The following is a 13256-nucleotide window of genomic DNA, read 5'->3' as shown; positions in this document are numbered from 1 at the left end:
ACGGCCAACCGGCGGGCGGGGCGGGAGCGCCTCCAGCCAATCGGGAAAGCTTGCGGGGAAGCGGCCGACCAGTCAGGGCCAGGGGGCGGAGCGATAGCGCCCGTCAGCGGGCAGGGGGCGGAGCCGGGGTCCGGCGGGGGGCGGGGCGGGGGCGGGGCGTGGAGAGGCGGGGCCGGCCCCGGGCTCCCTCGGGTGCTCCACCCCGGGGAGGTTCCAGGAAGGACAACAAGTTAGACGGATTGGCCTGCTCGTCGCCCGTTTAATTCATGCATTTTTTAAAGAGGACGAACGGGGGCCCCTGACGCCCTGGGAGGAGCCCGAGACTCGGTGTGGGGCGGCGAGCTGGAGCCCGCACTGGGTGTCGAGGTTACTACAAAGGAGAAAAACAACTTTAAAATAAATCAACTTTAAAAATAGAGGAGGGAACCCAGCAAACGCCGTTTCCGCCCACCGCGTGCCGGCAGGGGACGGTCCCGCAAGGGGCCTCCCCAGACCCCGTGTTTTCAGGGTGTTTCCGGTTCGCGACGGACCGACGCCGCTGCGGCTGTTTCTGGGGAGCCCCTGACCCAGGGCGCAGCCGCCTGCACGGGGAGCGGCCAGGCGCGGGCGCGGAGACGCCCACCCCGGGGCGCGACCCTCCTTAGGACCCGCGGTCCGCGCTCGGAAACGGGGCGCCTCTGGCTCCGATCCCAGCCGTGAAGGCCGGCGGTCCCCTGGGGAGACAGTCGCCGCTTCCGAGCTCGGAGGCCGAGGTCGCAGGGGTCGGGCCCAGTGAGAATCCAGGTGCGGCCCGGGCGGCCAGAAGGACGAGCGCATCTCCCACCCTTCGGCCCCCACCGCTCTCCCGAGCGCTTGCAGGGATCCAGACGTCCTCACACAATCCCACCTGCACATTTGATGTGGTTTTATTTGTGGATGTTTGGATGAATTGTACATCGTACCTACATCTTTTTTCAAAATATATTTTTTTAATTTACTCATTTGAGAGAGACAGAGCACGCGAGTGCATGAGCAGGGGGAGGGGCCGAGGGAGAGGGAGAAGCAGGCTCCCCAGTGAGTAGGGAGCCCCAGGTGGGGCTCGATCCCAGGACCCTGAGATCAGTGACCCGAGCCGGAGACCCTGAGATCAGTGACCCGAGCCGGAGGCGCTGCACTGACTGAGCCACCCAGGCACCCTTCCTACATATATCTTACCTGCCTATCTGTACATAGACATCCTCATTTATTACATATATCCCACTATATTTAAGATTTTATATACTCTGTATCATGTATACAGGCATCTTATTCTAGATATATCTTAGTAGAGAGCTCCTGCTCAGCAGTATTTTGAGAAAAGGAAAAAAATGCATTTGAGTACACATTGTGATTTCTCAAAGCCCTTGAACCTGTCCTATTTTTCCTCTCTCCTAGTTTACCCCTGTTGTTGACTGAAGCTGTTTATTTCAACTCCCAGGACACAGGTTCATTTCTGCTTTTGCCCATCCTTGTTATGTACCCTACCCAGAGCAGCTAAAAGGTCTGGACAGTTCCCTTCCCTAGACATCCTGCCCCAGGACTCCATCTGTCCCCTCTCCATCAGGGGTCATGCTCAGGCCATGATCTCAGGGTCCTGGGATCGAGCCCTATGCCAGGCTCCATGCCCAGCTTGGAGTCTCCTTGGAAATCTCTCTCTCCCTCTCCTTCTGCCTCCCCCCATCCCAACAAGATAAGTAAATAAATCATTTTTTTAAATAATATAAAATGATTTAAGGACAAGCTCCTCCTTTGTGACAAAGATTTCAGTATCTCAATATTACATAGCAGTTTGGGCTTTCAGCCAGTTGGGAAAACAAAACCATCCTCTCTGCCGGCACAGAGAAATCCTGTGTCCCCATCAACACCTTCTACTGTGCCCTGTAGTATGTGTTAAAGGGATAATGGCCTTTTCTTTCTTTCTTTCTTTTTTTGGTAGACAAATTTCACATTTTATTTTTTTTTAAGATTTTATTTATTTATTTGACAGAGATCACAAGCAGGCAGAGAGGCAGGCAGAGAGAGAGGAGGAAGCAGGCCCCACGCTGCGCAGAGAGCCCCATGCAGGGCTCGATCCCAGGACCCTGAGATCACGACCTGAGCGGAAGGCAGAGGCCTAACCCACTGAGCCCCCCAGGTGCCCCTAAATTTCACATTTTAAAATGGATGTAAGCCATACCCCTTGCTCAAGATTGAGATGGAACAGGAAGAATTTTGGAAAAGTAACAGAGTGAACACAAGATATACTTAAGGGACAAAAGGGTTTAGATCGGTTCAATTAAATCCCTGTAATGCAACAATTTCTTATTTATTTATTTATTTATTTGACAGAGAGAGAGAGATCACAAGTAGGCAGAGAGGCAGGCAAAAAGAGGGGGAAGCAGGCTCCCCACTGAGCAGAGAGCCCGATGCGGGGCTCGATCCCAGGACCCTGAGATTATGACCTGAGCCGAAGGCTGAGGCTTAACCCACTGAGCCCCGCAGGCACCCCAATGCAACAATTTCTATACAAGGCCAAGGTGATTGTATTGTTTGGGAGAAACACAAAGTCAAAACTTATAATTGAGAAATAATAATACATTATTTATTAGTTTCAGTTTTTTGTTATACAGTCTATCAGAAACCACTATTTAGAGCAGAGTTGTAGGATTTTTGTTTTGTATATCAAAATGAGATGAGTTGTTTTTAAAGGTTTTATTTTTTTATCTGACAGAGAGAGAGAGCAGGAGCAGGGAGAGGGGCAGAGGCAGAGGGAGAAGCAGACTCCCCACTGAGCAGGGAGCCCAATGCGGGGCTGGATCCCAGGATCCCGAGATCATGACCTGAGCTGAAGGCAGACACCTAACCAACTGAGCCACCTAGGCGCCCTGAGATGAATTTTTTTTTTATATTAATGCAGTATTCTGCTGCCTTTCTTCATTCCAAGGGGTACAATGGGTCCTGGTCATTTTTAAAAAATACATCAGTCTGCCTGCTTTGCATGCGAGCTTTCCGAGGGACCTGCCTGGTAGGTAGTTCCCAGTTGGGAAGGGTCATAACTAAGGATGAGAAGGATAATGTCATCCATGAGGATGACAGTGAAGACGGCTATAGACGGGATGGGTGTGTGTCCCCCACACCCCCTCCCCAATCTGCAAGTTGTAGTCTAACCCCCAGTCTGCTGTTATTTGGAGGTGGGGCCCGTGGGAGGTGATCGGGTCATGATGGGATTAGTGCCCTTATGAAAGAGGCCCCGCAGAGGTCCTTGTCCTTTCCCCGTGTGAGGACACAGCTGGAAGGCCATCTGTGAACCAGGAGTGAGCCCTCGCCAGACCCCGATTCCGCCAGCACCTGGATCTCCGACTCCCAGCCCCAGAACTGCGAGAAATGAATTTCTCTTGTTCACAAGCCCACCCCGTCTGTAGTTCTTGGTAAAGCATCCCCTGCACGGATTACAACAGGACCGGGTACCAGAAGTGGGGTGTTGCTATAACAAATATATGAAAATGTGGAAGTGGCATTGGACGTGGGTAGAGGGTAGAGGTTGGAGCAGTTCTGAGAATATGCTAGAAACAGCCCGCATTGCTGTGCACAGACAGCCGAGGATGATTCTGGCAACAGCTGAGAGAGCAAAGAGGGGTTCCAGAGAAAGCTTTGTCCCCCCTGGGGAAGGTCAGCGTGCTCACGGACAGAACATCGGTAGCATACACCGGCAAAGGCCATGGTGACAAGGTCCTGGATGGAAACAGGGAGCACCCTACAGGACAGGGGCAAAGGCCACCCCAGCTAAAAAGTGGCAAAGATCCTGGCTGCATTGTGTTTGTGACCCGGTGTTTTAGGAAAGGTGGGCTTGAGAGGCATGACATTGAATACTCAGCTGCAACTATTTCCAAGCAAAGTGCTGAAGACGCGGCTTGGCTCCTCCTGATTGCTTGCAGGAAAATGCGAGAAGAGAGACAGGTTGCACTGGAGACTTGCAGTTACCCAGCCCAGGACATACTTCTCTTGTTCCTGGCTCTGTCGGGAAGAGCTGATCACGGGGCTGGGAAGGCCCTGCGGAGGAAGGGTCTCAAAGCACAGGGGCCAAGGCGGGGAAGGGAATCAGTAGTAAAGATGGTGTCAATCAGAATTTCCATCTCCACCAATTAGAAGACAGGAAACACAATCGCAGGTAGGAGGCCGAGTGGTCCTTGTCACAAGAGTGCTGTTAAAAAGATGGTCTGATAAGGATGGCATTTCGGGGATGCCTGGGTGGCTCAGTTGGTTAAGTGTGACTCTTGATCTCAGCTCAGGTCAGTCGTGAGATTGAGCCCCGCATGGAGCTCTGTGCTCAGCATGGAGTCGGCTACGATTCTCTCTCCCTCTACCCCTCCCCTGATCACTCTAAACAAAAAAAATTAAAAATAAATAAATTAAAAAAAAAATTTTTTTAATGCTCATTGGGATGCCTGGGCGGCTCAGTCTGTTAAGAGTCTGACTTTGGCTCAGGTCATGATCTCAGGGTCCTGGGATCGAGTCCCACATCCAGCTTCTTGCTCAGCGAGGAGCCTGTTTCTCCCTCTTCCTCTGCCGCTCCCCCTACTTGCACGCTCTCGCTCTCTTGCTTGCTCTCTCTGACAAATAAATAAATAACATGTTTTAAAAAATAAAAAAACAATAAAAAATTTAAAAACCACTCATCAGTATGGGGCAGGTTGGATGGATTTCAGCGCTCAGAAAACAGCCTGCAGCCATAGAAGACCGGGGAGGGTCACCTCCAAGTGAGTTGGGAGGACTTAAAGATAGACATTTTAAAGGAAGAAATGCAAGATGCAGAACACGGGTTACGGTCTGCTCCCAAGCCCACAGTGTGAAGAAATGAGTGTATTTATAGATATTTGTTCCTAACCACATTTTACATAAATATGTCATCGTATGTGCATTCCGTATCCTTGAACAAAAACAAGAAAGTGGGAGGAAGGACAGCCCGCAGCGGGGGTCAGAGCATGGCAGAGACGCAGCCTGTCCCTCTGCTGCTTTCTGTCCCCGGTGAGCTTGGGACAGCAAGGCAGAGAAGGAGACATGCTGGGGTTTCTTGGAAGGAAATCCCAAGACCTCACAGGGTCAAAGAGTAGATCAGCGAACTGTAAAGGAGCACTTATGAACCCACCCTGAAACCAGCGTAGACAAAAAGGGAAAAAAAACGTGAAAATCCCAACTGTGACGGGGCCGTGAGCTATGGGGAGAGTGGGGCCAAAGGAAGTCACAGTGTCCCTAAGTGGGCATCACCAGAAACCAGAGGGACTGCAGAGAAGCATTTGAGGAGCGGATGGGGGAGAAATATTCCCGAAATGAGGCAATGCAGGAGCACCCCCACGGACCTTGAAAGTAGCCGCGTCTATCGGAACAATGGGAACTAAGGTCCCACTTCGGTGTATCCAAGAGAAACTGAAGAACGCCAAAGAGTGAGAGAGGAAATGTTAAAAACTGTAAGAGGAAAAAGATCAAACCACCACACACGTGCACAGACGTACGTGTGTGGACACACAGACACACATGCACACAGACACACACACAGAGGGACACACACGAAGACACACATATGCATACACATAGACACACACAGACACACACACAGACACACAGACATGTGCGCGCGGCCGCACAGGAATGAAGAGGAACCAAGGAGGCGGAATCCCCATCACCCCCACCCGCAGCCGCCTGCTCCAAGCACGCTGAGGTCGAGCTCCCCGGCTGTCACCAGGGACATATACAGAATGAAGTCGCTCCTAGGTGTGGGCTGGCGAAGGGTGGGCCCCGGACACGCACAAGGACGGGCGCCGGCTCTTACCTCTTGCTGGAGACCTGAAAGCAGCCTGAGTGCGCATCCGTGCGGGAGCAGGTGGAGGACCGTGACGTGTACGTGACAGAATCGATCATCGGAGACTGCGCTGGCGCGAAAGCGATCGCGCCCAAGTGAAGACGTCCCAAGACGACGGGAGAAAACGGAGGAAGGCATCTGGCGGAAAGCAAACACACACCATTGTGTTCTGTAACGACACGTGTATCGTGATCAAACATTCAACAATTCGTGGGAATTCCGTGTGTCGGTTTCCAGATCATAGTTCCCTGTGGGAAGGAAGGGACAGGAGTGACGTTGGGGGGTGATGTTTTGGGGTCTCCCGTGGTCTCCGTGGTGTCTTAGCAAACCCCCGGCTGGTGACAGCGGGGAGCTGGGTGCAGGGGACCTCAGACCGGGTTACGGTGAAGCACGAGCACGCGCTCGGGACGAGGTTGTGCCGGCGGAGAGGCGGTCACAGGCGCACCGCCTGACCCGGGCGGGTGGGGTCCCATTGTGATGTGTCACAGCGGGTGATGCAACAGAAGGGTCCTCAGCAGGCCCAGATCTGCCCACAGACGGTTCCCCCCTCGGAGGAGGAACACCCGAGAAGACGAGAAGCCCACCCGGATCCTCTGCGTAGGGCGTCATGCTTCTCCTAAAATAGCAGAGAGCGCGGGGCTGCCCTTCTTCCTCCTCCCAGCTCGGTGCTGCCTTGTGCGGGAACATGAGCGGGAGGCCCAAGCCGAGGAGGGGCGCCAGGACTTTGAGAGGTCCTTCGGCGGAAGCCGGCGGCAGCCTTCCCATCCCGCTGGCGGAGGACGGGAGCCCCGAGGCCAGCCGGTACAACGCTCTGGGGAGGGTCGGCCGTGCACCTCGCAGTGCCGCGGGCCAGACGTGCAACGCTCACCTGGGCACGGACCCAGTGAAAGCTTTTTTTCTTCTGGAGAGAAAGTCATTTCCTATCAGTCTCCTGGCAGGTGTCTCTTGACCACAGGGCACGGGGTCTCCCTTCCACGGTGGGGGAAGGGGGGAGGGGGGGTCACTTTGATTCCTTCCAGCCCAGGGGCCTCAAGGACTGTGGACCAGAACCGCAGCAGCGGCAAGGTGACTGCTGTGCCCTCTACGGGTTTCCAGATTATCCCCGTTGGGGCCCAGCTGTCGGTTCTCTGTGACTTACCCGGTCGAGGAGCCTGGACACGGAGTGCTGAGGGCATCCTTTGGGGGACAAATGATGCACAGTTTGCGGACACCCATTTGGAGCCAATAACTGCGTCCTGTGGCCAGAGCGGGTATGGAGTGGCTGCAAGGAGGTGGCGGGGAAGTCCCGCCCACCCGGGAGGGGGGAGGGGCAAAGACCCCAGCCCCCCCTCACCCCACCCCCGCCGCCTGCTGGGAAAGCAGAAATGGAGTCACCGAAGAGCCCCGGGAGTGACAGCACAGCCCTTGCACAGAGACAAAACCGCACAAACGAGCGAGGGCTACGACGTTTTGTGTCATTTGTCACGATACAGGAAGACAGTTTTGGTCGGTCGGAAGCAGAAGTAGCCAAGGGCGGTCCCCGCCGAAGACAGGGTCCCACAGCGGGGGGCAAAGGCATCCACGGGGCTTGGAAAAGCAGAGGCTGACAGCCAGGGTTTTCTGGAAGAACAGAAGTAACCTTTGCCTGGCGTGGGCATGTGGTCATTTTCAGTTCATGCAGCCCGTGGCGAGGGCTCACCTGTGCTGTAGATCCGCCTTCCAACAACTCTCTTTAGGCAGTGGACCCCCCACGTGACCCTAAGTAGTAGTTGCAGAGGATGTGGCTTCAAGACACACCTCCCTCTGAGGGCAAAGAATCCAGAAAAACTTTTGGGTCAGGACAGAGGTGACCTTTGGGGTGGACAGGACACAGTCTGATGGGGGCACAAGAGGGGCTGCGCGGGGCTTTTGCTCATTCCCGCGGAGCTGACGCGGGTGTGTTCATCCTGCGAAGGTCCTCGGAGTCTGGCGGTAGGATTTGTGTCCTTTTCTGTGTAGATGGTAGACGGCAAGGAAAAGTGAGGAGAAGCGTTAGGATCTTTTACAGAACTTCATCAGATAGTTGTTAATCATCCTAGTTTCTTGGCTGAACACCTCTTTCTTTCTTAAGTAGTAAGACCTAAGCCATGGGGCTCCCGGATGGCTCAGTCCATTAAGTGCCTGCTTTCAGCTCAGGTCATGATCTCAGGGTCTGGGATCGAGCCCCCACATCCGGCTCCCTGCTCAGTGGGGAGCCTGCTTCTCCCTCCCCCTCTGCCCCTCCCCCTGCTTGTGCTGTGTGTGTGTGTGTGTGTGTGTGTGTGTGTGTGTGTGTGTGAAATAAATAAAATAAAATAAAAAAATAAGACCTGAGCCAAAACCAAGAGTTGGACACTTAACCAACTCACAACCAACCAACCCCCCCGGCAACCTTTAATACCTAATTTCCACGAAATCAGACTCTAACCTCTTCTCCTTCTGCCTCCAGATGGCGACGACCACCCTTTCCATTAGGTCCTTTGTAAGCATCTACACACACATGAAAACACCGGGGCATACACAGGACATCAACACCAGCATAACCGTGTAACACGTGTGACAGTGAGGGACAGGACGTTTGAGTGTGTAAATACACCCCCAAAACCGTTTTCTCTCAATTCCAAAGCTCCCTTGGGAAATGAATTGATTCTCATACTCGGCTGGAAGGAACACGTTTGTGGACTTGGTTGTGGCGGTCAGTTTCACGTCCAAAGTACAGGTTCTTGGCGCTGGGCCCTTACATTGTTTTTGTTTTTCTTCTCTGTAGGTTAACCCAGTCCTGGAAGACTGTCATAAGTGCAGTGTCTATACTGACCCTTCTTCTTATAGGTAAGGCCCTCAAAGCCATGTCGCAGGACGTTTCTGTGTGGGGAGGGGGATCTCTGTGGAACGAAATGCCAGACCAAACTCTGGAAGTCAATAAATGTCACAGGGAGGGGCACCTGGGTGGCTCAGTGGGTTAAGCCTCTGCCTTCGGCTCAGGTCATGATCTCAGGGTCCTGGGATCGAGCCCCGCATCGGGCTCTCTGCTTGGCAGGGAGCCTGCTTCCTCCTCTCTCTGCCTGCCTCTCTGCCTACTTGTGATCTCTGTCTGTCAAATAAATAAATAAAATCTTTAAATAAATAAATAAATAAATGTCACAGGGAGACGGCAAGGAAGACTCACTTATCCCCGGGGAGGTGGAGAAATGGCTGAACGTGCTGTTTGCAGGTCTCTGACTGCCAACATCGCATATCGCATCCCCTAGCACACGGAAAATTGCTCTAATATATCGATGACTTGAAGCACAGAGTGCCCAGTAAAATCAAGGCTCCAACCTGGGGGCTCAGTCCATAAAGCATCCGACTCTTGGCTTTGGCTCAGGTCATGATCTCAGGGTCATGGGATGGAGCCCCACGCTGGGCTCTGTGCTCAGTGGAGAGCCTGCTTCCCCCTCTGCCTCTCCCTTCTCCCTGCATGCATACACACGTGCTCTCTCTCAATAAATAAATAAAACTAAAAAAAAAAAGTTATTGTCTATTATGTCCACTGTTTGGACTTCCCCAGGGATGGCTTTGGTCCACTCGTTTTTCTTTAATTGGGTCATACTTTCTTGTTTCTTTGCATGTCTTGTAATTTTGTGTTGGAAATGGGGTATTTCAATATTTAATATGGTAACTCAGGAAGTCAGATTTCCCTCCTTTCTCAGGGATCGCTGCTCCTCCTTGTTGAGGGCTGTAGTCTTACTGATGATCACTGTTTGCTCTCTCAGTGGTCTGCTAGGGACCCGACAGATTTCCTGGAGTCATCGAGAGAGAGAGAGAATGAGGACTCTCCGAGTCTTGATTCTGACTTAACCTTCACCTCTGGCTCACACAGACCCCGCAGAGCCACCTGAGATCAAGCCCGGGATCTTCTCTACGATCTCTTCCGAGCATGCACCCCGTTCCCGCCACGCATCGTGCATCCCCTTTTCCCTTCCAAGCCCTGTTCCCACAAAAGACTTCTTCCTCTGACTTCCCCTTCCCATGCCGTGGGGCAGTCTGCCACTTGCCCCGTTCACTATCCCTTGCTTGGGTGGGGAAAGCCAATTTATGTCCTTAAATCTTTTTTTTAAGGGTTTTATTTATTTGTTTGACAGAGAGAGAGAGAGCAGAGCAGGGAGCAGAGGGAGAGGAGAAGCAGACTCCCACTGAGCTCTATCCCAGGACCCTGAGATCATGACCTGAGACGAAGGCAGCAGCTTAACCCACGGAGCCGCCCGGGCACCCCTGTCCTTAAATCTTTCAACAGATATCACAGCCTCCCAGAAAACCCTTCTAGCCCAAAGGAGTGGGAACACCGGGCAGGTCAAAACTCCCAGGCCCTGTAGATTAAGAACAAGTCGGCATTAGCCCCCTGGAGCCAGGGAGCTACACCAGCACTGTATACTCCCATCCCCCCCATACTCCCCGTCCCTGCCACCATGGTGGGACCGTGGGGGGATGACAGGCAGGGGAACAGGAATCCCACACTCTTAACAACAATAATCTGCTCTTTTCTTCAGTCCTCTGGTTGCTGTAAACTTGGGATTAGATTTCAGAGTCCAACAAAGGTAGAGCCTACTGGTCTTTGCCAACATATGAACATTTCAACAGAGAACTGATTTTGTTAAGCACCCAATATTGCCATTTTCCATCTTGTCGCCCAAGGGTCTGATATCCTTCTTAAGAGGTTATGTATCCTTCGTGCTTAGAGAAATTCTTACCAGTGCATGTAGCATGTCAGGGCAGGCGGCTGGCTTCGTCGGTGGAGCTCGCAACTCTTGCTCTCGGTGTTGTGAGTTCAAGCCCACACTGGGTGTAGAGAATGACTTAAAAGTCTTTAGAAGAAATACAAGCAGGATATCACGAATGTTTGCAGACAGAATCTTTCATCAGAGTCGGCCTTTTCTTTCACAGGACTTGGCAATCACATGTGGCTTAAAGAAACGGAGTTTCCTCACAAATCCAGACCATTTTACACTCTAATTGCAGAATACGGTTCGAGGCTTTATAATTACCAGGTGATGTTTTGTTAAACCGTTTTCTATGTCACTCGTTTAAGATTTAATATGCTCCAACTTGTAGTGTGTTACCTTCGTTTTGCATGTGAATGTCTGATAGAAATAGTTCAGGGACCAGAGTCCTGTTAAGTGGTTTTATGATGAAGCTACAGTTTGACCTACAAACTCTCTCCAGCCTCTGATCCTGGCAGGCTCCTGCCATAGCCTGACTATTTGGGAACGTTTCGTCTTCTGTTTCTTTCTTTTGCAGTGAGGATGTCTGTCCTCTCCCCGTCTCATGATTGTACTTAGCAAGCACATGTTTGGTTTCCTAGCCTCACAGCTGGAGGGGAATTCGCTTCAGGATGAATTTTATCTGGGATCTTAACCCATATCGACTTCGGTGCTATTTAGCCGAGGCTCTGGACTTTAGAGTTTTCAGTTCATGGAAACTGAATTTTGAGTTCATGGAATCAGCTAAGACTTCGGAGGCTATTGGGATAGAATGAATGCATTTTTGGGGGGACTAGGGTCAGAATGCCACAGACTGAGTGTTGGTGTCCTCGCAGTGGAAATCAGTCCCCAGGGGTGTGGAGGAGGGGCTTTGGGAAGTGATGAGGTCATGGGATGGAGGCTCACTCCTGGGATGAGTTGAGTCCCCTTCCAGAAGAGACTGCAGACAGTGCCCCCATGCTCTCTGCACCACCCGAGGACACAGAAGACGCTGTCTATGAACCAGGAAGCAATTCTCACCAGACACCAAATCCACCCGCCTTGATCTCACACACCGGTGTCCTTCCTCTCTGTGGCCCACCCAAGCTCTGCCTCCAAAGACCAGACAAGAGAAGGATGAGCAGGGCCAGGTCAGCCATTGCTCCGTGGGAAGAAGACAGAGAAATGGGCTCCACCTGGCAGTGAGCTTGCACCTGACTTCCCGGCCACTGCCCTCGAGATCCTGTTTGCCAGCTCACCCGTCAGCCACTGGAACCCAGGGCGTCTGGTCATGTCTCCACAGGGGGAGACGCTATGGGTAGGGTCCCCACGGCATCCTACCCAGGGAGGAGCATCCCCTGGGACGTTGCTAGGTGGATACCTAGAAAGGCTCCCAGCTGCACGGATGCGGCCTTGTCTGCACATTCTGGGAATCTGTCTCTAACAAGTGTCAGATCTGGGATGAAAGGAGCACCCCCCAAAAAACCCCAAAGGAAGGTCAGTGTGACTGCACCACGCGGCCCTCACATCAAAGGCCAGGACCCAGGCCCACAGGAGCTGGGGCCAGATAGTCAGATCATCACCAGGAAAACAGAGATGAATGAGAACTCAGCGTGGCCAAAAGAGGCCTCTGGTTACTGCCAGTTTGGGATTAGCCCCTTTTACAGCGGCTGATTCTGTGGGTCAGTGTCACTAGGCTAGGTGCCCGGATGTTCCAAGTATTAGTTCTAGATGTTGCTGTGAAGTCATTTTTTGATGTGATTAACATTAAACTGATAGGCTTTGAGTAAAGCAAATTAGCCTCTGCCGTGTGGGTGGGCCTCACCCAATCAGTTGAAGGTCTAACAAGAAAAAGTGGAGACCCACAAAGAGGATGAAATTCTGCCTCCCAGCAGCCTTCAGACTGGAGCTACAATATGAACACTTCCCTGGGCCTCCGGCCTGCCAGCCTCCCCTGTAAGTGTCAGACGCCAACCTCCTCAATCATGGAGTCAATTCCTTATAATGAATCTCTCCCTTTCTCCCTGCATGTCCCACTGGTTGTGTTTCTCTGGAGGACACTGGACTGACACACTCGTCAGCTCCCCTGGCAGTTGGTCAGGCTTCACCATCGGGCACTCCCTCTGCCTACAATCTTCTGCCCAGACTTTGTGGGGGAAGCTCTTCGGTGACATTCCAGCCCAGCTCCGGGGTCCCCTCCTCGGAGGCTCCTGTGGCCAGCCAGACTGCCCGTGACCGTGTCTGCACATCCCAGGGTTGCCTCTCCTGTGGACACGTGGTGGACTTGTGGCACCCCTTTCTGCCTCCTCCCCTCCCACCGAAATGTAACGAGCGGGGGCTTGTCCAGAGCATAACGCGGTCGCCAGCTACGCAGGGGCTGGGGAAACACCACCTCCAAGAGTGAGTGATCTGACAGTGTTGTCTACCCCTTTTTCACAACACCTTCTTCCCCTCTAGCTCTCAGTGTTGGGCAGACCGGCACACTCAGCTGTGCTTCCCCCTAAAACTTTCTCCCGCTCAGCCTCTGAAGCCAGAATTTCTCATGAGGATAGGGTTTCGCTGCGGCCATGCCATTGACCAGTGTTACCTGGTTTTCCTGCGGAAGAAAGCCCTGCTGGAAACCTTGTGGCCAGCGCCACAGGACTTATCCCTAGGTGATTTCTTTCTTTTTTTTTTTTCTTTTTCTTTTT

The sequence above is a fragment of the Martes martes genome (genome assembly GCF_963455335.1).
Source record: "Martes martes genome assembly, chromosome: 11".
Lineage (NCBI taxonomy): Eukaryota > Metazoa > Chordata > Mammalia > Carnivora > Mustelidae > Martes > Martes martes.
The sequence above is the reverse complement of the archived record's forward strand: the minus strand, read 5'-3'. Positions refer to the sequence as shown.